The sequence below is a fragment of the Symsagittifera roscoffensis genome, chromosome 6, assembly GCF_963678635.1.
Source record: "Symsagittifera roscoffensis chromosome 6, txSymRosc1.1, whole genome shotgun sequence".
Taxonomy (NCBI): Eukaryota; Metazoa; Xenacoelomorpha; order Acoela; family Convolutidae; genus Symsagittifera; species Symsagittifera roscoffensis.
This window is the reverse complement of record NC_087067.1, coordinates 13,095,756-13,120,996: the sequence shown is the minus strand read 5'-3', so window position 1 is coordinate 13,120,996 and position 25,241 is coordinate 13,095,756. Positions and strand designations below refer to the sequence as shown.

Here is a 25,241-nt window from a genome sequence, read left to right as displayed (position 1 = left end):
TGAATTGTCAGAATTTCTTTTGTCGGCTCATGTTTTGTCGTCTAAGTAAACAAATCATGAATTTTCCTTGTACTGTAAGCAACTTTCTTTGCTGTTGCAAAAGCAAAAGTTGTTCATTATCTTTTTAGAAAATTGAAAACCGGTTCATACTATAAAACTTATTAAAAAGTTTTAAAAATTGATCGCCGAAATGACTTGAGAAAAAGGTAAACTTTGCAAACCTAATCAGTCTATAAAAAACCATATTTTATTTCGAAGTTCTATAGTTTTAATAGCCTGCTTAGAAAAAAAATCTTTCATCAAACCGATTTGTTCTAGGTAATAAATCTAAACATTTCAAAGCTTCATTCTTTGAACTGCTTGCTTAGAACTTGGGCTTTGTAAGACTTTTGTAAAACTATTTTTATCTAAGAAATAACTTGAAATGTTTCAATTTTTTATAGCTTCAAGAGCTTGTTTAAGAATACTTGATTTTTTTGAGAGCTTACATGCTTTATAAGACTAACCTTTTTCAAGGAAGCTATTTAAGCTAGAAAACAATTCAATTAGTCTTATAAAGCATGTAAGTTCTCGAAAAAATCAAGTATGGTTAAGAAATACCAGCGAGCATAACGCTTAAGATCATTCAGAGCAACCATCGATTATTTCAGAGCGCGAATTGGTTTTAGGGAAGAATAATTGAATTGTTTTATAGCTTGAATAGCTCACTTGAAAAACGTTAATCTTCCCTAAAACCAATTCGCGCTCTGAAATAATCGATGGTTGCTCTGAATGATCTTAAACGTTATGCTCGCTGGTATTTCTTAACCATTGCATCTTATGAATACGAAAAACGTGTAATTTGATTAACACTAGCAAGCCCGTCTCCGACCATCAATCGGATAGCAAAATACCGATAGTTCATTTATGTTATCAAGCTATGAAACTTTGAACATTTTAAAGTTAAGTTTTTTTTCTTTAAAATAATTCATAAGTTAATTCAAGAAGCGATTAAGTTGGATGGAAAAAGTTTTTTATTGAAGCCATTCACGTTACTAAGCCAATTCTTGTGAAGAAATTCAAATTTTTCTAAGCAAGCTATTCAATATTCAAGCAAGGTTGGTTCAAAAAGCGAATCAGTTGGCGAACAGTTTAAAGTGTTTTTTACAATTTTTTCCAAATATGCAGCTTGTATAATTTCAAGCAATTCCGCAGCGCGAATCGGTTTGCTAACAGTTGGTTTTTATATGCATGAATGTTGCTGTTCTTAGTTGTTTCGCTCCAGGCTGAAATTAATCTGTGAACGCAAACTTTTGGACAAAAAGTGGGCAGGTGCAGTTTAGCCTCGAAGTTGAGTTGAGTTCATCTTATTGAAAGTTTTGGATTTGTTTTTTCAAAACAAACATCTAGATCGTTCCAGACTTTAGAATGATGGAAATATCTGGGTTAATATTTCTTCTTGCACTGTGAATGTTCAGCTGTAATGGCCGAGTGATTAAGGCGTTCGACTTGAAATCCTATGGGATTTTGCCGCGTAGGTTTGAACCCTTCTGGCAGCGGATAAGAAGTTTTTTTTTTTTCATTTTTTTTTCATCTTGTTAAGTCGTCGTTCGCTTTGGTTGAATCCCTGGGTTATTTTTTCTTCTTTCACCGTGAACGTTCAGCTGCGATGGCCGAGTGGTTAAGGCGTTGGACTTGAACAAAATCAGTTGAATCAGTTAGTATGGCCAGTTTATTTTATACTTATAGGTTCCTCTCCATTTCCCGGTTTCTTCGCTGAAATCTGGGATCGAATCTCGAAGGATCTCGTTTTTTTATGCAATTGTATGCAATTGAATTTTTTTCCGGTTCAAAATGAATTGTCAGACTTTCTTTTGTCGGCTCATGTTTTGTCGTCTAAGTAAACAAATCATGCATTTTCCTTGTACTGTAAGCAACTTTCTTTGCTGTTGCAAAAGCAAAAGTTGTTCATTATCTTTTTAGAAAATTGAAAACCGGTTCATACTATAAAACTTATTAAAAAGTTTTAAAAATTGATCGCCGAAATGACTTGAGAAAAAGGTAAACTTTGCAAACCTAATCAGTCTATAAAAAACCATATTTTATTTCGAAGTTTTTTAGTTTTAATAGCCTGCTTAGAAAAAAAATCTTTCATCAAACCGATTTATTCTAGGTAATAAATCTAAATATTTCAAAGCTTTATTCTTTGAACTGCTTGCTTAGAACTTGGGCTTTGTGAAACTTTTGTAAAACTATTTTTTCTAAGAAATAACTTGAAATGTTTCAATTTTTTATAGCTTCAAGAACTTGTTTAAGAATACTTGATGTTTTCAAGAGCTTACATGCTTTTTAAGACTTACGTTTTTCAAGGAAGCTATTTAAGCTAGAAAACAATTCAATTAGTCTTATAAAGCATGTAAGCTCTCGAAAAAATCAAGTATGGTTAAGAAATACCAGCGCTTAAGATCATTCAGAGCAACCATCGATTATTTCAGAGCGCGAATTGGTTTTAGGGAAGAATAATTGAATTGTTTTATAGCTTGAATAGCTTACTTGAAAAACGTTAATCTTCCCTACAACCAATTCGCGCTCTGAAATAATCGATGGTTGCTCTGAATGATCTTAAACGTTATGCTCGCTGGTATTTCTTAACCAATGCATCTTATGAAAAACGTGTAATTTGATTAACACTAGCAAGCCCGTCTCCGACCATCAATCGGATCGCAAAAAACCGGTAGTTCATTTATGTTATCAAGCTATGAAACTTTGAACAGTTGGTTTTTATATGCATGAGTGTTGCTGTTCTTAGTTGTTTCACTCCAGGCTGAAGTTAATCTGTGAACGCAAACTTTGTTGAGTTGAGTTCATCTTATTGAAAGTTTTGGATTTGTTTTTTCAAAAAAAAAAAATTAGATCGTTCCAGACTTTAGAATGATGGAAATATCTGGGTTAATGTTTCTTCTTGCACTGTGAATGTTCAGCTGCAATGGCCGAGTGATTAAGGCGTTCGATTTGAAATCCTTTGGGATTTTGCCGCGTAGGTTTGAACCCTGCTCGCAGCGGATAAGAAGTTTTTTTTTTTCATTTTTTGAATGTAGGTTAGACGTATATTTGGCATCAAAATTTTTTTCAATGGTTAAATACGATTATCATGATTGGATGATGATCAATGAAACTAAACCTGATCAAGTGTTTTCTTCATGTGTTTTTTTTGCTTCTAACATTTGCCAAACAGTTTTTAAAGTAGTTGAGCAGTATTACTGGCTCGACTAAGCTTTGGTTTATAAAAAGCCGCAAATTTGTTTGCTAGTAGTCAGTCAAAAAACACTAAACTGAAAGTCGAAGTTTTCAGTTTGAGTTAGTTCTAAGTCCCAAATGTTTTCTTACATTTTTCAAGAAGATTTCCTTCCTAATTAGGGTCTCGCCAAAAAAATACCTCTTACTGAATAAAAAAGTAGGAAAAGAAAACGGACTGTCGGACAAAAGAATTCAGCTAAAATTTTGGAGGACTGTTTTTTCAGGCAGCAGTTTTCTTTTAAAAATATACAGAAGTTGTGTTTTCTAAAAACTTAGGCTTGTAACGGCGACTTTGGCTTTGGTTGAAAGTCTGGCTTATTTTTTCTTCTTTCCCTGAGCTCTGTCAGCTGCGATGGCCGACTGGTTAAGGCGTTGGACTTGAAATGGGATTTTCCCGCGTAGGTTCAAACCCTGCTTGCAGCGGCCAAGAAGTCTTTTTTTTATAACCATTTTTTTGAAAGTACTTTGTACGTAAGTTTGGCATAAAAAAAAACCTTTCAAAGCTTGAATACTTTAATCATAATATTTCGGATGATGATCATTGAAACTTAACCTGATCAAGTGTTTTCTTCATGTTTTTTTATACATGCTTCTGACATTCGCCAAACTGTTTTTAAAGTAATTGAGCAGCATGAGCGGCTCGACCAAGCTTTCGTTTATAAAAAACCGCGATTTTTAACCAAGCATTTTGTTTGCTAGTAGTCAGTCAAAAAACACCAAATCGAAAGTCGAAGTTTTCATTTTGAGTTACTTCTAAGTCCCAAATAATTTTTACTCTTTTCAACAAGATTTCCTTCATGATTAGGGTCTCGTGAAAATTATACCTCTCACTGAATGAAAAAGTTGGAAAAAACGGACTGTCGGACAAAAGAATTCAGCTAAAATTTTGAAGTAAGTTTTTTCATAGGCAGCGGTTTTCTTTTAAAAGTTATACAGAAGTTGTGTTTTCTGAGAAGCTAGACTTGTTAAGTCGACTTTCGCTTTGATTGAATGCCTGGGTTATTTTTTCTTAATTCACTGAAAAGGTTCAGCTGCGATGGCCGAGTGGTTAAGGCGTTGGACTTGAAATCCAATGGGATTTTCCCGCGTAGGTTATAACCCTGCTCGCAGCGGCCAAGAAGTCTATTTTATTGTAACTATTTGTTTCCATTTTTTGAAAGTACGTTGTACGTATATTTGGCATAAAAAAAAACGTTTCAAAGCTTAAACACGAAGGATCTCGTTCTTTTTGCAATTGTATGCAATTGAATTTTTTTCGGTTCAAAATGAATTGTCAGACTTTCTTTTGTCTGCTCATGTTTTGTCGGCTAAGTAACCAAATCATGCTTTTTCCTCGTGCTGCAAATGCAATAGTTGTTCATTGTATTTTTAGAAAATTGAAAATTAAACTTTCTGCAAACCGGCTTATACTATAAAAATTATTAAAAAGTTTTAAAATTTGATCGCCGAAATGACTTGACAAAAATGTAAGCTTTGCAAACCTAATCAGTCTTTAAAAAACCATGGTTTTTTCGAAGTTTTATAATTTTGATAGCCTGCTTAGAAAAAAAAATCTTTCATCAAACCGATTCGTTCTACGCAATAAATTGAAACATTTCAAACCTTTATTTTTTCAACTACTTGCTTAGAACTTGGGCTTTGTAAAACGTTTATAAAACTATTTTTTCTAAGAAATAACTTGAAATGTTTCAATTTTTTATAGCTTCAAGAGCTTGTTTAAGAATACTTAATTTTTTCGAGAGCTTACATGCTCTATAAGACTTACGTTTTTCAAGTAAGCTACTCAAGCTATAAAACAATTCAATTAGTCTTATAAAGCATGTAAGTTCTCGCAAAAATCAAGTATGGTTAAGAAATACCAGCGAGCATAACGTTTAAGATCATTCAGAGCAACCATCGATTATTTCAGAGCGCGAATTGTTTTTAGGGAAGATAAACGTTTTTCAAGTAAGCTATTTAAACTATAAAACAATTCAATTAATCTTCCCTAAAACCAATTCGCGCTCTGAAATAATCGATGGTTGCTCTGAATGATCGTAAACGTTATGCTCGCTGATATTTCTTAACCATTGCGCCTTATGAATACAAAAAACGTGTAACTTGATTAACACTAGCAAGCCCGTCTCCGGCAATCAATCGGCTCGCAAAAAACCGGTAGTTCATTTATCTTATCAAGCTATAAAACTTTGAATATTTTCAAGTTAAGTTATTCTATTTTAAAATAATTCATAAATTAATTCAAGAAACGATTTGGATGGAAAAATATTAAGTTTTTTATTGAAGCCATTCACATTACTAAGCCAATTCTTGTGAAACCATTCAAATTTTTCTAAGCAAGCTATTCAATATTCAAGCAAGGTTGGTTGATAAAGCGAATCAGTTGGCGAACAGTTTAAAGTTTTCTAACAAACTTTTCCAAATATGAATCTTGTAAAATTTCAAGTAACTCCGTAGCGCGAATCGGTTTGCTAACAGTTGGTTTTTATATGCATGAGTGTTGCTGTTCTTAGTTGTTTCACTCCAGGCTGAAGTTAATCTGTGAACGTAAATTTTTGGACAAAAAGTGGAAAGGTGCAGTTTAGCCTTGAAGTTGAGTTGAGTTCATCTTATTGAAAGTTTTGGATTTGTTTTTTCAAAAAAAAAAATTTAGATCGTTCCAGACTTTAGAATGATGGAAATATCTGGGTTAATGTTTCTTCTTGCACTGTGAATGTTCAGCTGCAATGGCCGAGTGATTAAGGCGTTCGATTTGAAATCCTTTGGGATTTTGCCGCGTAGGTTTGAACCCTGCTCGCAGCGGATAAGAAGTTTTTTTTTTCCTTTTTTGAATGTAGGTTATACGTATACTTGGCATCAATTTTTTTTTCAATGGTTAAATACGATTATCATACTTTTTGGATGATGATCAATGAAACTAAACTTGATCAAGTGTTTTCTTCATGTGCTTTTTTTATTTGCTTCTGACATTTGCCAAACAGTTTTTAAAGTAGTTGAGCAGCATGAGTAGCTCGACTGAGCTTTGGTTTATAAAAAGCCGCAAATTTGTTTGCTAGTAGTCGGTCAAAAAACACTAAACTGAAACTCGAAGTTTTCAGTTTGAGTTAGCTCTAAGTCCCAAATGTTTTCTTAAGTCGACTTTCGCTTTGGTTGACTTTCGCTTTGGTTGAATGCCTTGGTTAGTTTTTCTTTTTTCACTGTGAACGTTCAGCTGCGATGCCCGAATGGTTACGCCGTTGGACTTGAAATACATTTGGATTTTCGAGCGTAAGTTCGAACCCTGCTCGCAGCGATCAAGAAGTCTTTTTTTTAATAGTAACCATTTCTTTTTCGTTTTTGAATGCATACTGTACGTATATTATTTAGCATCGAAAAGTTTTTTCAATGCTTGAATACGATTATCATAAAAAGCAAGCCCGTCTCCAATAATTAATCGACTCTCAAAAAATTAGTCGCTTATCTGATGAAGTTTTTCAAAGCAAACCATAAGCGAGCTGTTCCAGCTAAAAAAAATTGAAATGTTTCAAGTTAACTCATGAAGCGATTCGGACGCCAAAATATATTTTTTTGTTGAAGCCATTCAAGCGAAGACTCTTTGAAAAATTGGTTGAGCTAATTGAGTTTATTGTTAGAGCAAATCAGTCTGCAAAGAATCAAAAATTTCTTGAGACAGCTATTCAAGCTATGAAATTTTGTAATATTTCCTCCAGAGCAAATCATTTTGCGAAAAGTTGAGTTTCTCAAAGCAAGCTATTGAAGCTATCAAAGGCTAAAATGTTTCAAGTTATATCATGAAGCAAGTCGAATGGCAATATTTTCAAGATTTTATATTGAAAAAAGTCAAGCAATAAAACCTTGAAATAGTGCAACTTGATTATTAGACCGAATCAGATGACAAAAAATCAAGTTTTTTAAGCAAGATATTCCTGCTATTAAACTTTGAAATGTAACTTGTTGCTAGCTATTGAACGAAACTTTGAAAAGTTTCAATTTAACTCTTAGAGTGAATCAGTCCGCGTAAAACGCAGTACATCTGAAGCAAGCTATTCAAACCAAGCAAGTTTTTAGTTGTTTCATAGAGCGAATCGTTTGGAGACAAGTTAAAAGTTTCTCAGTAAGTTTTTTATATTATGCAGTTTTCTTCTATTTCAAGTCATTTCATGGAGGAAATTGGACAGCAAAAATTAAAAATTTACAATGCAGCCATTCAATCGGTGAAACTTTGAAGTATTTCAACTTAATCCGCCGACCAAATCAGTTTTTCAAAATTTTAAGTTTTTCTGAGCAAATTATTCAAGCTACGATATTTTTGAAGTATTTTTTGTTTTGAAACTAAACCGGTTCAGTTGAACTAAATTTTTTCTAAAGAAGCTGTTCAACCTTCAAAATTTTGAAACAAAGCGAATCGGTTAGCGAAAAATTTGAAGCTTTTCTATAGGAGCTATGCTAATGCAAATTTGAAACCTTTCATAAAAACATGTGAAACATTTTTTCTTAGAGCGTATCATTTCACAAAAGTTATTGAAGCTACGGAAAATTGAATAATTCCAGATTGTTGCTCAGACCAAAACCTATTTAAAGCTATTGTTTAGTCGAAAAATTGAATATTTCTAGAGCCATGAAACTTTGAGATATTTTGTGAAGCAAATCAGGCAAAGCTTTTCCTTGAGCAACCTATCCAAGCTACAAAACTTTAAAAGATTTAGAAGGGAATCGGTTTATGAAAAGTTTGAGCCTATGAAACATTTCAAGTTATTGCGTAGACCGAATCAGTGCGCAAAAAATTAAGTTTTTCCTAGCAACCTATTGAACCTACGAAACTTTTATATAATGAGGATTATTTCATACTCTGAATCGGTTCGCAAAAAAATTTTTCTGCGAGCTATTGTAATTTGAAACTTCGAAATAGTCTAAAATATTTCATAGCTCGAATCGATTTGCTTAAAGTTTGTTTTTAAGCATAGATGTTGTTGTTCATAGTTGATTCGTTTCGGATAGAAATAAATCTGTAACTGCGTAATTTCTGACAAAAAGTGGGCAGGTACTATCTCGCCTTGAAGTTGAACCGAATTCACCTTGTTCTGATTGATTCTTAAACGTTGCTCTCGATACCCCCCTTAACCATTGCGCCTTATGTCAGCTAAAACATGGCATTAACTTTTCTGTCATTCGTTTTTTGTATAGGATTTTGGATGATAAACAATGAAATTAAAACTGATCCTGTGTTTTCATCCTTGTTTTTTTACATGCTTCCGGCATCTACCGAACAATTTTTAAACCCATTGAGGAGTCATGGCAGGCTGGAATGAGCTTTCATTTTAAAAAGATGACAATTGCTATCTAAACATTTTGTTTGCTGGTAGTCATCCAAAAATATACCAAACCGAAAGTCAAAGTTTCCACTTTGAGTCAGTTTTAAATCCCAAGAAATTTATCACTAATTCTAACCTGAATATTGTCTCGTAAAAATGGGTCGCCAACAGAATATAAAAGTTGGAAAAGAAAAGCGACTGTAGAACAATAGATTTCAGCTGAATTTTTGAAAGAATCATTTTTCATAAGCATTGTTTTTTTGTGAAAAAAAATAGAAACAGTGTGTTTTCATTAAATCTGGAATTTATACGTCGATATTTGTTTTGGCTAATAGTTTGCGTTAGCGTTTCATTTTTCATAGTAGAATTACAGTTGCGATAGCCGAGTGATTACGGCGTTGAAATTGAAAGCCGATGCAATTTACTCGTTCAAGTTCGAACCTAGCTCGCAGGCGGTAGAGATTTTTATAAGTAAATATTTCTTTTTCTATTTCTTAAAATGCTTAAAAATAACTGGTAATCATTGAAACTAATTTTGATCAAGTGATTTCTTCATTTTTAAAACTTTCTTCTTACATCTAACAAACAGTTTTTAAAGTAAATGAGCAATCATAACAGACTCGGCTGCGCTTTCGTTTGAAAAACGGCCGCAATTTCTAGCCGTGCATTTTGTTTACTGGTAGTCATTCAAAAAGAGCAATCCGAAAGTCAAAGATTTCAGTTTGAGTCAGTTCTAAGTCCCAAGTTTTTTTTCTACTTTCTAAAACCAAGATTTCCATCATGATAAGGGTCTCGTGAAAAATATACCTCCCACTGAATAGAAAAGTTAGAAAAGAAAACGGACTGTTGGACAAAAGAATTCAGCTAAAAATTCGGAAGAAAGTTTTTTCATAAGCAGCAGTTTTCTTTTCAAAAAATCAGATGTTGTGTTTTCTAAAAACTTTGAATATTTACGTCGACTTTTGTGTAGGCTAAAATTCTCGGATGGTTTTTCTTCTTCACAGTGAACAGTGCGCTGCGATGGCCGAGTGGATAAAGCTTTGGACTTGAAATCCTATGGAATTATCGCGCGTAGGTTCAAACGCTGCTCGCAGCGGCTGAGAAATCCTTTCAAAGTAACCTTTTCTTTTTCCTTATTTTAATACACGTTGTACGTATATTTGGCATCGGAAAAAAACTTCGATTATTATAAATTTTTGGATGATAATCAATGAAACGAAAACTGGTCCGGTGTTTTCATCCTAATTTTTTTTAAATGCTTCCGACATCTGCCGAACAGTTTGTAAACCAATTGAGCAGTCATGGCAGGCTGGAGTGAGCTTTCTTTTAAAAAGATGACAATTGCTAACTAAACATTTTGTTTGCTGGTAGTCATCCAAAAAAGATGCGTACCGAAGTTTCCAGATTGAGTCAATTTTAAACCCAAGAAAGTTATCATTAATTTTAACCTGAGTTATGTCTCGTAAAATTGCGTCTTCAACCGAGTATAATTGTTGGAAAAGAGAACCGACTCTAGGACAACAGACTTCAGATTAACCTTCGGAGTTTTTTCGAATGCCTTTTTCATAATATAAGGAACTTTTTTCTTAGGCTGTGGTTCTCTTTGAAAAAAAATACAAAAAAGTTTTTTTGTTTAAACTTTGACTTCTTACGTAGACTTTTGTTATGGCTGATAGTCTGCCTTAACCTTTCTTCTTTCACTCTAAGATTGCAGCTCAGCTACGATGGACGAGTGGTTAAGGCTTTAGACTAGAAGGCCTATGGGGTTTCCCCATGTAGGTTCGATCCATGCTGGTCGCTGCTAGAGAGGCTTTTTATAGTAACTATTTCGCTTTTTTTCGTTTTTGAATGTACGTATATTTTACGTTGAAAACTTTTTTATGCTTATACATGATTATGATAAAATCTTTGGATGATAATCATTGTCTTTAAAATTCGTCCAGTGCTCTCATTTTCTTTTCTGCTTCAATTTACATGCTTCTGACATCTGCCAAACAGTTTTAAAACCAAAAGAGCAGTCATAACACAATTATTATAAAAATTTTGATTGTAATCATTGAAACTAAAACTGATCAAGTGTTTTCTTCATATATTTTTTTTCTTTTTTCATGCTTCTGACATCTAACAAGTAGTTCTTAAAGCAATTGAGCAATCATAACAGGCTGGAATGCGCTTTCGTTTGAAAATTGGCCGCAATTTCTAACCGTGCATTTTTTTTTACTGGCAGTCATTCAAAAAGAGTAAACCGAATGTCAAAGATTTCTGTTTGAATCAGTTCTAAGCACCAAGTTTTTTCTTCTTTTTATCAAGATTTCCATTATAATTAGGGTCTCATGAAAAAAAAACCCCACTGATAAAAAAATTGGAAAATAAAACGGACTGTCGGTCAAAAGAAATCAGCTAAACTTTTGAAAAAAAAAACTTTTTTTTCCATAAGCAGCGCTTTTCTTTTAAAATGTATACTACAACTGTGCTTTCTACAAACTTAGACTTGTTACGGCAATTTTTGGTTTGGCTAAAAGCCTGCGTTATTTTTCTTTTTTCACTCTAATCCTTCAGCTGCGATGGCCGAGTGGTTAAGGCGTTGGACTAGAAATCCAATTCCGATATTCCCGCGTATGCTAAGAAGTCTTTTTTTATAGTAACCATTTCTTTTCCTTTTTTGAATGAATGTATAATTAGCATCCAAAATTATTTAAATGCTTGAACACGGCTAAGAAAAAATTTTGGATGATAAATATCGAAAATACCACCGATCCAGTGTTTGCATCCTATTTGCATATTTTACATCCTTTTGACATCTGGCGAAAAATTATTAATTCAATCAAGCAGTCATGACAAGCTGGATTGAGCTTTCGTTTGAAAAATGGTGGCAATTGCCAACTGAACATTTGATTGCTGGTAGTCATTCAAACATTAGCAAACCGAAATTTGAAGTTTTCAGTTTGAGTCAGTTTCAAGTCCCAAGTAATTTTTATTTTTTTAATCAATTTTTCTAACCTGGGTAATGTGTCGAAAAAAAAATGCGTCTTCAACCGAATATAAATGTTAGAAAAGAAAACCGACTCTAGATAAAAAGACTTCAGACCAATTTTCGAAGCTTTTTTCAAATGTTTTTTTTTTCATAATATAAGAAACTTTTTTCATAAGCAGTGGTTTTCTTTGTTAAAAAATAAAAAACGTTTTTTTTTTATAAACTTTGACTTTTTACGTAGATTTTTGGTATGGCTGATAGTTTGCCTTAGTCTTTCTTCTTTCACTCTAAGATTGCAGCTGCGATGAACGAGTGGTTAAGGCATTGCACTGGAAGGCCAATGGGGTTTCCCCACCCAGGTAGGTTCGATCTTTGCTGGTAGCTGCTGGTGAGGCTTTTTATAGTAACTAATTCTATTTTTTTTTCGTTTTTTGAATGTACGTATATTTTGCATCGAAAAAATTTTTAATGCCTAATTATTACTATGATAAAAAATTTTGGATGATAATGAATGAAACTGAAACTCGTCCAGTCTTGTCATTCTATCTTTTTCTTCAATTTACTTGCTTCTGACATCTGCAAACATTTTTCAAATCAAGAGAACAGTCATGACATGCTGGACACTTATTATACAATAAAATTTTTATCAACAATTCTAACTTTATCAACAATCCTAACTCGAGTAATGTCTCGTAAAAATTGTGTCTCTAACTGAAATTAAGTGTTGAAAAAAAGACTTTAGGACAAAAGACTTCAGTCAGCTTAATTGTCGGAAGAATCTTTTTTCATAAGCAGTGGTTTTCTTTGAAATAAATTTAAAAAAAAATGTGTTTTCTTTAAACTTGGACTTTTTACGTTGATATTTATCGTGGCTCATAGTTGCGTTAGTTTTTCATTTCTTGTCGAACACTTGCAGCTGCGACAGTCGGGTGGTTAGGTCTTCGGACTTGAATTCCCGTGAGATTTTCTCGTACAGGTTCGAGCCCAGCTCGCTGAGACTAGAGAGTCTTTTTTTTTGAATATATAAATATATTTTTTCATTTTTGAATGTACGTATATTAGGCTTCGAACATTTTTTCAATTCCTAAACATAGTTATGATGAAATTTTAGATAATAATCATTGAAACTAAAACATATCCAATGTTTTCATTATATATATATTTTTAAAATTGTACATGCTTCTGACATCTGCCGAACAGTTTTAAAACTAATTGAGCAACCATGACAGGCTGGACTGCGTCTTTGTTTGAAAAAATTACTTACTAATTACAATTGCTTACTAAACGTTAAATTGCTGGTAGTCATTCCAATATTACCAAACCGAAAGTCAGAATTTTCAGTTTGATTCAGTTCAAGTCCCAAGTAATTTTTTGCTCTTTTATCAACGTTTGTAACCTGAGGAAGGTTTCGAAAAAATGTTTCTTCAAAATGGAACAAAAAACCATCTCTAGGACAAAAAAACAGCTGAATTTTCGGAAGAATCGTTTTCATAAGCAGGGGTTTTCTTTAAAAAAAATTACAAAAATTTTGTTTTCTTTAAGTTTGGACTTTTTCCAAAATCAATCTTAGTAGTTTTCTTAGTAATTTTTACTCTTTTTATCAACACTAACCTGAGTGATGTCTCGTAAAAAGTAAGTGTCAAACCAAAAATTAATTATGGAAAAAAACTGACTGTTGGGCAACATACTTCAGCTAAATTTTTTGGAGAAACATTTTTCATCAGCAGTAGTTTCTTTTGAAATATATTTTAAAATTGTGTTTTTTAGCTTGGACTTTTTGTGTCGATATTGGTTTTGGATAATAGTTTGCATTAGTTTTTCATTTTTCACAGACCACGTTCAGCTGGTATAGCTGGATGTTTAGGGCGTTGGACTTCAAATCCACTTAGATTTGCCCCTGTAGGCTCGAACCCTGCTGGCAGCTGCTGAAGAGGTTTTTATAGTAACTATTTATTTTTCGATTTTTGAATCTACGTTTAATTGTTATCGAAGACGTTTTCAAATGCTCAAACTCAATTTTGGTAAAAGTTTTGATGATAGTCAATGAAATTAAAACTGATCCAGTGTCTTCTTGCTGTTTTTTTTATATGCTTCTGACATCTGCTGAACTGTTCTTAAAGCAATTGAGAATTCATGACAGGCTGGGTTGAGCTTTCGTTAAAAAAATGGGGCAATTGCTAAGTTAACATTTTGTTTACTGGTATTCAGTCAAAAAGTGCCAAACCGAAACTTGAAGACTTCAGTTGGAGTCGATTTTAAGTATCATATTTTTTTAACTGTTTTTATCAAGATTTATAATTTGGTTGAGGTATTGTGAAAATTGTGTCTCCAACCGAATACAAAAATTGGAAAGCTAAACTCTCGGAGGAATTAATTTTCATAAGCAGCAGTCCTTTCTACAAACTTTGACTTTTTGCGTCGACTTTTGGTTTGGCTAATAGTCTGCGTTAAGTTTTCCTCTTTCACTATAACCTTGCAGCGGAGATTGGCGAGTGGTTAGGGCAATGGATCTGAAATCCTCGGGGATTTTCCCGCGTACGTTCGATTTTTGCGCGCAGTGGCTGTAGAGTCTTTTTATAGTAACTATTTCTTTTTCAATTTTCGAATATCGGTATATTTGGCGTCGAATAAAATTTCAAATGCTTCAACATGATTAAGATAAAAAAATTTGATGATAACTAGTGAAATTAAAAATAATCCAGTGTTTTCTTCCTAATTTTTTGCATGATTCTGGCATCTGTCGAACAGTTTTTAAACCAACTGAGCAGTCATGACAGGCTGGAATGCGCTTTCATTTGAGTAAACTGGCAATTGCTATTTAAACATTAAATTGCTGGTATTCACTCAGAAATTATTAAACCGAAAGTTGAAGTTTTAATTTTGAGTCAGTTTTAAGTCCCAAGTATTTTTTTTGCTCTTTTTATCAACGTTTCTAACCTGAGTAAGGTCTCGAAAAAATGTGTCTCCAAATGGAAAAGAAAACCAACTGTAGGACAAAAAACTTCAGCTAAATTTTTGGAAGAATCATTTTTCATAAGCAGTGGTTTTCTTCATAAAACTAACAAAATATTTGTTTTCTTTAGACTTTTTTTATCTATATTTGTTCGCGTTAGCCTTTCATCTTTCACTGAAAGGTATTAGCTGCGATGGCCGAGTGGTTAAGGAGTTGGACTAGATATCCAATGGGTTTTATTTTTGTAGGATCGAATCATTCTCGCAGTGACTAGAGACCCTCATTTATAGGTAAATATACTTTTTGGATAAGCAGCGGTTTTCTTTTTCAAAAAAATATACAGATTTTGTGTTTTCTAAAAACTTAGATTTGTTACGTCGGCTTTTGCTTTGGCTAAAAGTCTCGGTTAATTTTTTTTTACCTTCAACTGTCAACTGCGATGACCGAGTGCTTAATGCAATGGGCTTGAAAACCTATGGGATATTCCTGCGCAGGTTTGGGAGCGGCTAGAGAATTTTTTTAATGTAACTGTTTCTTTTTTCTTTTTGAATTTATTTTTTTTTGCTTTAAATCCTAAAAATAAATTTTACTCCTTCGATCAAGGTTTTTAGCCTGAGTATAGCCTATTGAAAAATCGTTTTTGCGCCGAATAGAAAAATTGGAAAAAAAACGATTGTATAACAAAAGACTTCAGCTAGACCTTTGGAAGAATCAAATTTCATAAACAATGATTTTATTTGAAAAAGTTACAAAAATTATTTTTTCTTTAAATTTGGATTGATTACGTCGACTTTTGGTTTGGTTAAATGTTTGCACTAATTTTTGCATTTTTGCTCATGAAACTTTCAGCTGAGATGGAACCCTGCTCACAATCGAATTTATTTTTTTTTTGCAGAGTTTTAAATCCTAAAAATAAATTTTACTCCTTCGATCAAGGTTTTTAGCCTGAGTATAGCCTATTGAAAAATCGTTTTTGCGCCGAATAGATAAATTGGAAAAAAAACGATGGTATAACAAAAGACTTCAGCTAGACCTTTGGAAGAATCAAATTTCATAAACAATGATTTTATTTGAAAAAGTTACAAAAATTATTTTTTCTTTAAATTTGGATTGATTACGTCGACTTTTGGTTTGGTTAAATGTTTGCACTAATTTTTGCATTTTTGCTCATGAAACTTTCAGCTGAGATGGAACCCTGCTCACAGAGGCTATGAAGTCTTTTTATTGTAATCCAATTCCTTTCTCGTTATATTGAATGTACGTATATTACATATCGAAAATTTTTTTCATAACGACACGATACGGAACAATACAATTATCATAAAAGTTTGGATGATAAACAATGAAATTAAAATGGTGCTGTGTTTTCATTCTAACTTTTTTAAATGCCTCTAACATTTGCAAACAGTTTTTAAACCAATTGAGCAGTCATGTCAAAACTTGTAGATGCTAAAAGATGATTCAGATAAAATTGTTGATGGTTTCTATTGATACTACACCTACTTCAGTGTTTTTTTTCTAATTTTTTTATACAAATTACAGGCTTCAGAAATCTGCAAAACAATTTTTGAAGCAATTGACACGCTGGAAAAAACTTTGATTTAATTATATTTATTCTTATCAAAATGCCGACAAAATTAAGGTCTCCGTGAAAATTGTTTCTTCCACTGAATCTACAAATTGAAAAAAAGGTTATCGAACAAAAAAGAAAAAATGGCTGTCGAACAAAACACCAGCTAAAATTTCGACAGAATTCTTTTCATAAACATCGGTTATTTAAAAAAACCGTTATTTAAACTTGATTTTTTTCATGTCGAGGTTAAATTTGACCAAAAAATTTTCCGTTCTACAGGAAAAAAAAATTGGAAAAACAACCGACAGTCGGACAGGACAAAAGATTTCAGCTAAAATTTTGAAAAAAAAATTTCATTAGCAGCGTTTCATTTACATATATATATATATTTAGAAAATAGTGTTATCTGTAAACTTAATTTCGTAACGTCAATTTTTGGTTGACTTATAGCCTGCGTTAGTTTTTGATCTTTCACAGTAAAGTGTTAGCTGCGATGGCGGAGTGATTACGGAGTTGGACTTGATATCCAATTATTTCCACGCGTAGGCTCGAGCGGTTGAGAAATCTTTTTTATAAGTTACTATTTGTTTTTTTTTTCGAATGCACAACTGGTAAAAACTTGCAATAACTTGTAGCTTCTAACTAAAATAATTCAGTGTTTTTTTTCTAAAAATTGTTACTTTTTAAAGACATCTGAAATCCGCAAAGTATTTTGTGAAGCAATTGACAAGCTGGACAAAAATTTAGTTCGAAAATAAGTAGAGATTTTTTTCGAAAAGTGTCAAATTCAAATACTAGGATTTTTTGAACTCTTTTTATCGAAACTAAGGACCAACATAAAGTCTCGTGAAAATTGTTTCTTCCGCCGAATAAAAATCATAATAAATTGTTTCTAGTTTAGGTTCACCATGATTGAAATAAATTATATATATAATCATTTGAAGAACAAAGTCTGGGAATCTAACAGTTCGAAAAAAAAAGACTTTCGACTTTTAGTAGCAGTTCAACGCCTTAACCTCTCAGCCACCCTATCTGATCACAATGAAATCATTGGTAAGTCAAATCGAACCGATAAAATTTTGACGCAATGCTGCTTCGCTTCAAATAGAGAAGTTTTCTTGCTCAAAACACTAAAACCTATCAAATCAAGCCATAGTTTGATCAAGCATAGACTTGACGTGTATGTTTCCAAACTGGAACGACGAAGTAAGCACTCTAATTTTAGAACAGTACTAGTTCAATTGGTTTTATAGACCAAATCAATCGCTAAAACTTCATGTTTCTCTAAGCAACCTAATAAAGCTTTGAAACTATGAAACGAAGCGAAACAAAAACATAACGAAAACTTCAACTTGAAATGCTTCCATAAAAAACGATAGTTTGTTTGCGGAAATAATCGGCCCAAAAAGTAGCGTCAAGTTTTTCGAAAATCCATTGCTTGAATAGTTTCAATAGAAAAAGGTATAGCATTGGCTATCCGATTTTCTTCATGGACGAAATTGATGTTTTTCAAGCTTTAGTTGCTTGACTAGACTGCTAAGACAAAATTCAATTGTTCGCATGCCGAATCGTTCTCTGAAACTTTGTGATCTACAAAATTATTTGGTGAGTAATTAACAAAATTGGGTTAACATTAGTTTTCGTGCTTACCGAATTCAGTTCATGTGTTTTTAAAAACTAACCGACAGAGATGGGATTCGAACCCACGCACGGAGACCGTATTGGATTAGCAGTCCAACGCCTTAACCACTCGGCCACCCTGTCTGAGCAATGGTAAATCATTGTTTAAACGAATCGAACCAATAAAATTTTGAAGCAATGTTGCTTTGCTTCAAATAGAAGAGTTTTTTTTGCTCAAAACATTGAAGCGTATTAAATCAAGCCATTGATCGGTCAAAAATTGACTTTTCATCTATCTATAAAAAATTTAATGACAAAACAAGCACTCTAGTCATAGAACTGGACTAGTTCAAACCGTTTATAGACCAAATCGTTCCGCTAAAATTTCAAGTTTTTCTAAGCAACCTGTTGAGCATTCAAACTAGAAAACGAAGCGAAACAAAAATCTAAGGAAAATTTCAACTTGAAATGCTTCTACTGAAAAACTATAGTTTTTTGTGGAAAAACTTGGCCAACAAAAAAACCTGAAAATTTTCAAAATTCCATTGCTGGAATGGTTTCAACAGAAAAATGTATACATTGGCCATCCGATTTTCTTCATAAACAAGCATATATTTTTCAAGGTTTGATTGCTTGACTAACTGTTCAGACAAATTTCAAATTTTGTGAGCCGATTGTTTCTCTTAAGTTTTTTTGAGCTGACAAAATTCTCAGTAAATTAGTAACAAAATTAGGTAAACATCAGTTTTATGCTTAACGAATTCAGTTCATCATTTTTAAAAAAGTGACCGACAGAGATGGGAATCTAACCCACGCACGGAGACCGTATTTGATAAGCAGTCCAACGCCTTAACCACTCGGCCGCCCTGTCTGCACACTATATAATCATTGTTTGAACGATTCGAACCAAAAAAAATTTGAAGCAATGTTGCTTTGCTTCACATAGAAGTTTTTTTGCTCAAAACAATGAAACTTAATAAATCAAGCCATTGTTCGATCAAAAATAGACTTTTCGTCTATGTATAAAAAATTTAATGACAAAATAAGCACTCTAGTCATAGAACTGGACTAGTTCAAACCGTTTTATAGACCAAATCGTTTCGCTAAAATTTCAAGTTTTTCTAAGCAACCTGTTAGAGCATTCAAACTAGAAAACGAAGCGAAACAAAAATCTAAGGAAAATTTAAACTTGAATTGATTCCATTGAAAAACTATAGTTTTTTGTGGAAAAACCTGGCCAACAAAAAAACCTGAAGTTTTTCAAATTTCCATTGCTGGAATGGTTTCAATAGAAAAATGTATACATTGGCCAGCCGATTTTCTGCATAAAAAAAATTTAAAATTTTTCAAGGTTTGGTTGCTTGACTAACTGTTCAGACGAATTTCAAAAATTTTTGAGCCGATTGTTTCTCTAAAATTTTTTGCTCTGACAAATTTCTCAGTCAATTAGTAACAAAATTAGAAAAACATCAGTTTTTATGCTTAACGAATTCAGTTCATATTTTTTTAAAAACTAACCGACAGAGATGGTATTCGAACCCACGCACGAAGACCTTATTGGATGAGCAGTCCAACGCCTTACCTTAACCCCTCGGTCACCTTGTCATTGTTGTTTCAACGAATCGAACCAATGGTCATCATTGTTTAAACGAATCGAACCAAAAAAATTTTGAAGCAAATAGAAGAGTTTTTTTTGCTCAAAACATTGAAACGTATTAAATTAGGCCATTGTTCGATGGGAATCTAACCCACGCACGGAGACCGTATTTGATAAGCAGTCCAACGCCTTAACCACTCGGCCGCCCTGTCTGCACACTATATAATCATTGTTTGAACGATTCGAACCAAAAAAAATTTGAAGCAATGTTGCTTTGCTTCACATAGAAGTTTTTTTGCTCAAAACAATGAAACTTAATAAATCAAGCCATTGTTCGATCAAAAATAGACTTTTCGTCTATGTATAAAAAATTTAATGACAAAATAAGCACTCTAGTCATAGAACTGGACTAGTTCAAACCGTTTTATAGACCAAATCGTTTCGCTAAAATTTCAAGTTTTTCTAAGCAACCTGTTAGAGCATTCAAACTAGAAAACGAAGCGAAACAAAAATCTAAGGAAAATTTAAACTTGAATTGATTCCATTGAAAAACTATAGTTTTTTGTGGAAAAACCTGGCCAACAAAAAAACCTGAAGTTTTTCAAATTTCCATTGCTGGAATGGTTTCAATAGAAAAATGTATACATTGGCCAGCCGATTTTCTGCATAAAAAAATTTAAAATTTTTCAAGGTTTGGTTGCTTGACTAACTGTTCAGACGAATTTCAAAAATTTTTGAGCCGATTGTTTCTCTAAAATTTTTTGCTCTGACAAATTTCTCAGTCAATTAGTAACAAAATTAGAAAAACATCAGTTTTTATGCTTAACGAATTCAGTTCATATTTTTTTAAAAACTAACCGACAGAGATGGTATTCGAACCCACGCACGAAGACCTTATTGGATGAGCAGTCCAACGCCTTACCTTAACCCCTCGGTCACCTTGTCATTGTTGTTTCAACGAATCGAACCAATGGTCATCATTGTTTAAACGAATCGAACCAAAAAAATTTTGAAGCAAATAGAAGAGTTTTTTTTGCTCAAAACATTGAAACGTATTAAATTAGGCCATTGTTCGATCAAAAAGAGACTTGATTTCTATATTTAAAAAATTTAATGAATAAGTCAGCACTCTAGTCATAGAACTGGGCTAGTTCAATTCGTTTTATAGACCAAATCAGTTCGCTAATTTTTCAATTTTTTCTAAGCAACCTGTTAGAGCATTCAAACTAGAAAACGAACCGAAACAAAAATCTAAGGAAAATTTAAACTTGAAATGCTTCTACTGAAAAACTATAGTTTTTTGTGGAAAAACTTGGCCAGCAACAAACCTGAAATTTTTCAAAATTCCATTGCCGGAATGGTTTCACCAGAAAAATATATACATTGGCCATCCAATTTTCTTCATAAACAAACATATATTTTTCAAGGTTTGATTGCTTGACTTAGTGTTCAGACGAATTTCAAAAATTTGTGAGCCGATTTTTTCTCTAAAATTTTTGACCTGACAAATTTTTCTGTGAATTATTACCAAAATAAGGTAAATATCAGTTTTTATGCTTAACGAATTCACTTCATCCTTTCTTAGTAACTAACCGACAGAGATGGGATTCGAACCCACGAACTGACACCTTATTGGATTAGCAGTCCAACGCCTTAACCACTCGGCCATCCTGTCATTGTTGTTGCAACGAATCGAACCAATAGCCATCATTGTTTAAACGAATCGAACCAATAAAGTTTTGAAGCAAATAGAAGAGTTTTTTTTTGCTCAAAGCATTGAAACTTTTTAAATCAGGCCATTGTTCGATCAAAAAAAGACCTGATTTCTATATTTAAAAATTTTAATGAATAAGTCAGCACTCTAGTCATAGAACTGGGTTAGTTCAATTCGTTTTATAGACCAAATCAGTTCGCTAAATTTTCAATTTTTTTCTAAGCAACCTGTTAAAGCTTTCAAACTAGGAAACGAAGCGGAATAAAAACCTAAGGAAAAACGAAATGCTTCCCTTGACAAACGATTGTTTTTTGTGGAGAAACTTGGCCAACAAAGTAATCTGAAGTTTTTCAAAATTCCATTGCTTGAATGGTTTCAATAGAAAAACGTATAATATTGTCCATCCGATTTTCTTCACGAAATAACTTGAAATTTTTCAAAGCTTGCCTGCTTGACTAGTCTGTTTAGAAAAATTTAAAATAGGTGCAGGTCATGTCATTCACTGAATATTTGTGATCTGTAAATTTTTTTGGTTAGTTGTTAACTAACTTGGGTAAACATCAGTTTTGTGCTTACAGATTTCAGTTCATGTGTTTTCAAAAACTAATCGACAGAGATGGGATTCAAACCCACGCATGGCGACAATGTTACGTTACCAGTCCAACGCCTTAACCACTCGGTCACCCTGTCTGAGCACAATTAAATAATTGCTAAGACGAATCGAACCAATAAAATTTTGAAGCAAAGTTGCTTTGCTTCAAATAGAAGAGTTTTTTTGCTCAAAACATTGAAAAGTTTTAAACCAAGCAATTGTTTGATCAAAAAGAGGCTTGAAGTCTACATTTAAAAACTTTAATGAATAAGTAAACACTCTAGTCATAAAACTGGACTAGTTCAAACCGTTTTATAGACCAATTCGTTTCGCTGAAATTTCAAGTTTTTCTAAGTTACCTGTTAGAGCTTTCAAACTAGAAAACGAAGCAAAACAAAAATCTAGGGAAAATTTAAACTTGAATTGATTCCACTGAAAAATTATTGTTTTTGTGGAAAAACTTGGCCGACAAAAAAACCTGAAGTTTTTTAAATTTCCATTGCTGGAATGGTTTCAATAGAAAAATGTATACATTGGCCATCCGATTTTCTGCATAAACAAACTTAAAATTTTTCAAGGTTTGATTGCTTGACTAACTGTTCAGACGAATTTCAAAAAATTGTGAGCCAATTGTTTCTCTAAAAATTTTTGACCTGACAAATTTTTCTGTGAATTATTAACAAAATTAGGTAAATATCAGTTTTTATGCTTAACGAATTCAGTTCATCAATTTTTAAAAACTAACCGACAGAGAGGGGATTCGAACCCACGCACGGAGAACGTAATGGATTAACAGTCCAACGCCTTAACCACTCGGCCACCCTGTCATTGTTGTTTAAACGAATCGAACCAATCGCGATCATTGTTTAAACGAATTGATCCAATAAAATTGTGAAGCAAATAGAAGAGTTTTTTTTTGCTCAAAGCATTGGAACTTTTTAAATCAGGCCATTGTTTGATCAAAAAAAGACCTGATTTCTATATTTAAAAATTTTAATGAATAAGTCAGCACTCTAGTCATAGAACTGGGTTAGTTCAATTCGTTTTATAGACCAAATCAGTTCGCTAAATTTTCAATTTTTTCTAAGCAACCTGCTAAAGCTTTCAAACTAGGAAACGAAGCGGAATAAAAACCTAAGGAAAAATGAAGTGCGTCCCTTGACAAACGATTGTTTTTTGTGGAGAAACTTGGCCAACAAAGTAATCTGAAGTTTTTCAAAATTCCATTGCTTGAATGGTTTCAATAGAAAAACGTATAACATTGTCCATCCGATTTTCTTCATGAAATAACTTGAAATTTTTCAAAGTTTGTCTGCTTGACTAGTCTGTTTAGAAAAATTTAAAATAGGTGCATGTCATGTCATTCACTGAATATTTGTGATCTGTAAAATTTTTTGGTTAGTTGTTAACTAACTTGGGTAAACATCAGTTTTGTGCTTACAGATTTCAGTTCATGTGTTTTCAAAAACTAATCGACAGAGATGGGATTCAAACCCACGCATGGCGACCATGTTACGTTACCAGTCCAACGCCTTAACCACTCGGTCACCCTGTCTGAGCACTATTAAATAATTGCTAAGACGAATCGAACCAATAAAATTTTGAAGCAAAGTTGCTTTGCTTCAAATAGAAGAGTTTTTTTGCTCAAAACATTGAAAAGTTTTAAACCAAGCAATTGTTTGATCAAAAAGAGGCTTGAAGTCTACATTTAAAAACTTTAATGAATAAGTAAGCACTCTAGTCATAAAACTGGACTAGTTCAAACCGTTTTATAGACCAATTCGTTTCGCTGAAATTTCAAGTTTTTCTAAGTTACCTGTTAGAGCTTTCAAACTAGAAAACGAAGCAAAACAAAAATCTAGGGAAAATTTAAACTTGAATTGATTCCACTGAAAAATTATTGTTTTTGTGGAAAAACTTGGCCGACAAAAAAACCTGAAGTTTTTTAAGTTTCCATTGCTGGAATGGTTTCAATAGAAAAATGTATACATTGGCCATCCGATTTTCTGCATAAACAAACTTAAAATTTTTCAAGGTTTGATTGCTTGACTAACTGTTCAGACGAATTTCAAAAAATTGTGAGCCGATTGTTTCTCTAAAAATTTTTGACCTGACAAATTTTTCTGTGAATTATTAACAAAATTAGGTAAATATCAGTTTTTATGCTTAACGAATTCAGTTCATCATTTTTTAAAAACTAACCGACAGAGAGGGGATTCGAACCCACGCACGGAGAGCGTATTGGATTAACAGTCCAACGCCTTAACCACTCGGCCACCCTGTCATTGTTGTTTAAACGAATCGAACCAATGGCGATCATTGTTTAAACGAATTGAACCAATAAAATTGTGAAGCAAATAGAAGAGTTTTTTTTGCTCAAAGCATTGAAACTTTTTAAATCAGGCCATTGTTCGATCAGAAAAAGACCTGATTTCTATATTTAAAAATTTTAATGAATAAGTCAGCACTCTAGTCATAGAACTGGGTTAGTTCAATTCGTTTTATAGACCAAATCAGTTCGCTAAATTTTCATTTTTTTCTAAGCAACCTGTTAAAGCTTTCAAACTAGGAAACTAAGCGGAATAAAAACCTAAGGAAAAATGAAGTGCTTCCCTTGAAAAAAGATTGTTTTTTGTGGAGAAACTTGGCCAACAAAGTAATCTGAAGTTTTTCAAAATTCCATTGCTTGAATGGTTTCAATAGAAAAACGTATAACATTGTCCATCCGATTTTCTTCATGAAATAACTTGAAATTTTTCAAAGTTTGCCTGCTTGACTAGTCTGTTTAGAAAAATTTAAAATAGGTGCATGTCATGTCATTCACTGAATATTTGTGATCTGTAAAATTTTTTGGTTAGTTGTTAACTAACTTGGGTAAACATCAGTTTTGTGCTTACAGATTTCAGTTCATGTGTTTTCAAAAACTAATCGACAGAGATGGGATTCAAACCCACGCATGGCGACCATGTTACGTTACCAGTCCAACGCCTTAACCACTCGGTCACCCTGTCTGAGCACAATTAAATAATTGCTAAGACGAATCGAACCAATAAAATTTTGAAGCAAAGTTGCTTTGCTTCAAATAGAAGAGTTTTTTTGCTCAAAACATTGAAAAGTTTTAAACCAAGCAATTGTTTGATCAAAAAGAGGCTTGAAGTCTACATTTAAAAACTTTAATGAATAAGTAAACACTCTAGTCATAAAACTGGACTAGTTCAAACCGTTTTATAGACCAATTCGTTTCGCTGAAATTTCAAGTTTTTCTAAGTTACCTGTTAGAGCTTTCAAACTAGAAAACGAAGCAAAACAAAAATCTAGGGAAAATTTAAACTTGAATTGATTCCACTGAAAAATTATAGTTTTTGTGGAAAAACTTGGCCAACAAAAAAACCTGAAGTTTTTTAAATTTCCATTGCTGGAATGATTTCAATAGAAAAATGTATACATTGGCCATCCGATTTTCTGCATAAACAAACTTAAAATTTTTCAAGGTTTGATTGCTTGACTAACTGTTCAGACGAATTTCAAAAAATTGTGAGCCGATTGTTTCTCTAAAAATTTTTGACCTGACAAATTCTTCTGTGAATTATTAACAAAATTAGGTAAATATCAGTTTTTATGCTTAACGAATTC

General features: G+C 32.8%; 6 non-coding genes across 6 annotated transcripts; 1 reads left to right on the top strand and 5 right to left on the bottom strand.

Moving 5' to 3' along the window:
* Positions 1–4,306: 4,306 nt before the first annotated feature.
* Positions 4,307–4,388, top strand: Trnas-uga (transfer RNA serine (anticodon UGA)). Its single transcript has one exon. It is a non-coding gene; the product is annotated as a tRNA-Ser (tRNA).
* A 13,379-nt stretch (positions 4,389–17,767) lies between these two features.
* Trnas-gcu (transfer RNA serine (anticodon GCU)) lies at positions 17,768–17,849 on the bottom strand. The gene has a single exon. It is a non-coding gene; the product is annotated as a tRNA-Ser (tRNA).
* A 645-nt stretch (positions 17,850–18,494) lies between these two features.
* Trnas-gcu (transfer RNA serine (anticodon GCU)) lies at positions 18,495–18,576 on the bottom strand. The gene has a single exon. It is a non-coding gene; the product is annotated as a tRNA-Ser (tRNA).
* Positions 18,577–20,895: 2,319 nt separating this feature from the next.
* Positions 20,896–20,977, bottom strand: Trnas-gcu (transfer RNA serine (anticodon GCU)). Its single transcript has one exon. It is a non-coding gene; the product is annotated as a tRNA-Ser (tRNA).
* A 1,376-nt stretch (positions 20,978–22,353) lies between these two features.
* Trnan-guu (transfer RNA asparagine (anticodon GUU)) lies at positions 22,354–22,435 on the bottom strand. The gene has a single exon. It is a non-coding gene; the product is annotated as a tRNA-Asn (tRNA).
* Positions 22,436–23,810: 1,375 nt separating this feature from the next.
* On the bottom strand, positions 23,811–23,892 carry Trnan-guu (transfer RNA asparagine (anticodon GUU)). The gene has a single exon. It is a non-coding gene; the product is annotated as a tRNA-Asn (tRNA).
* Positions 23,893–25,241: the final 1,349 nt, after the last annotated feature.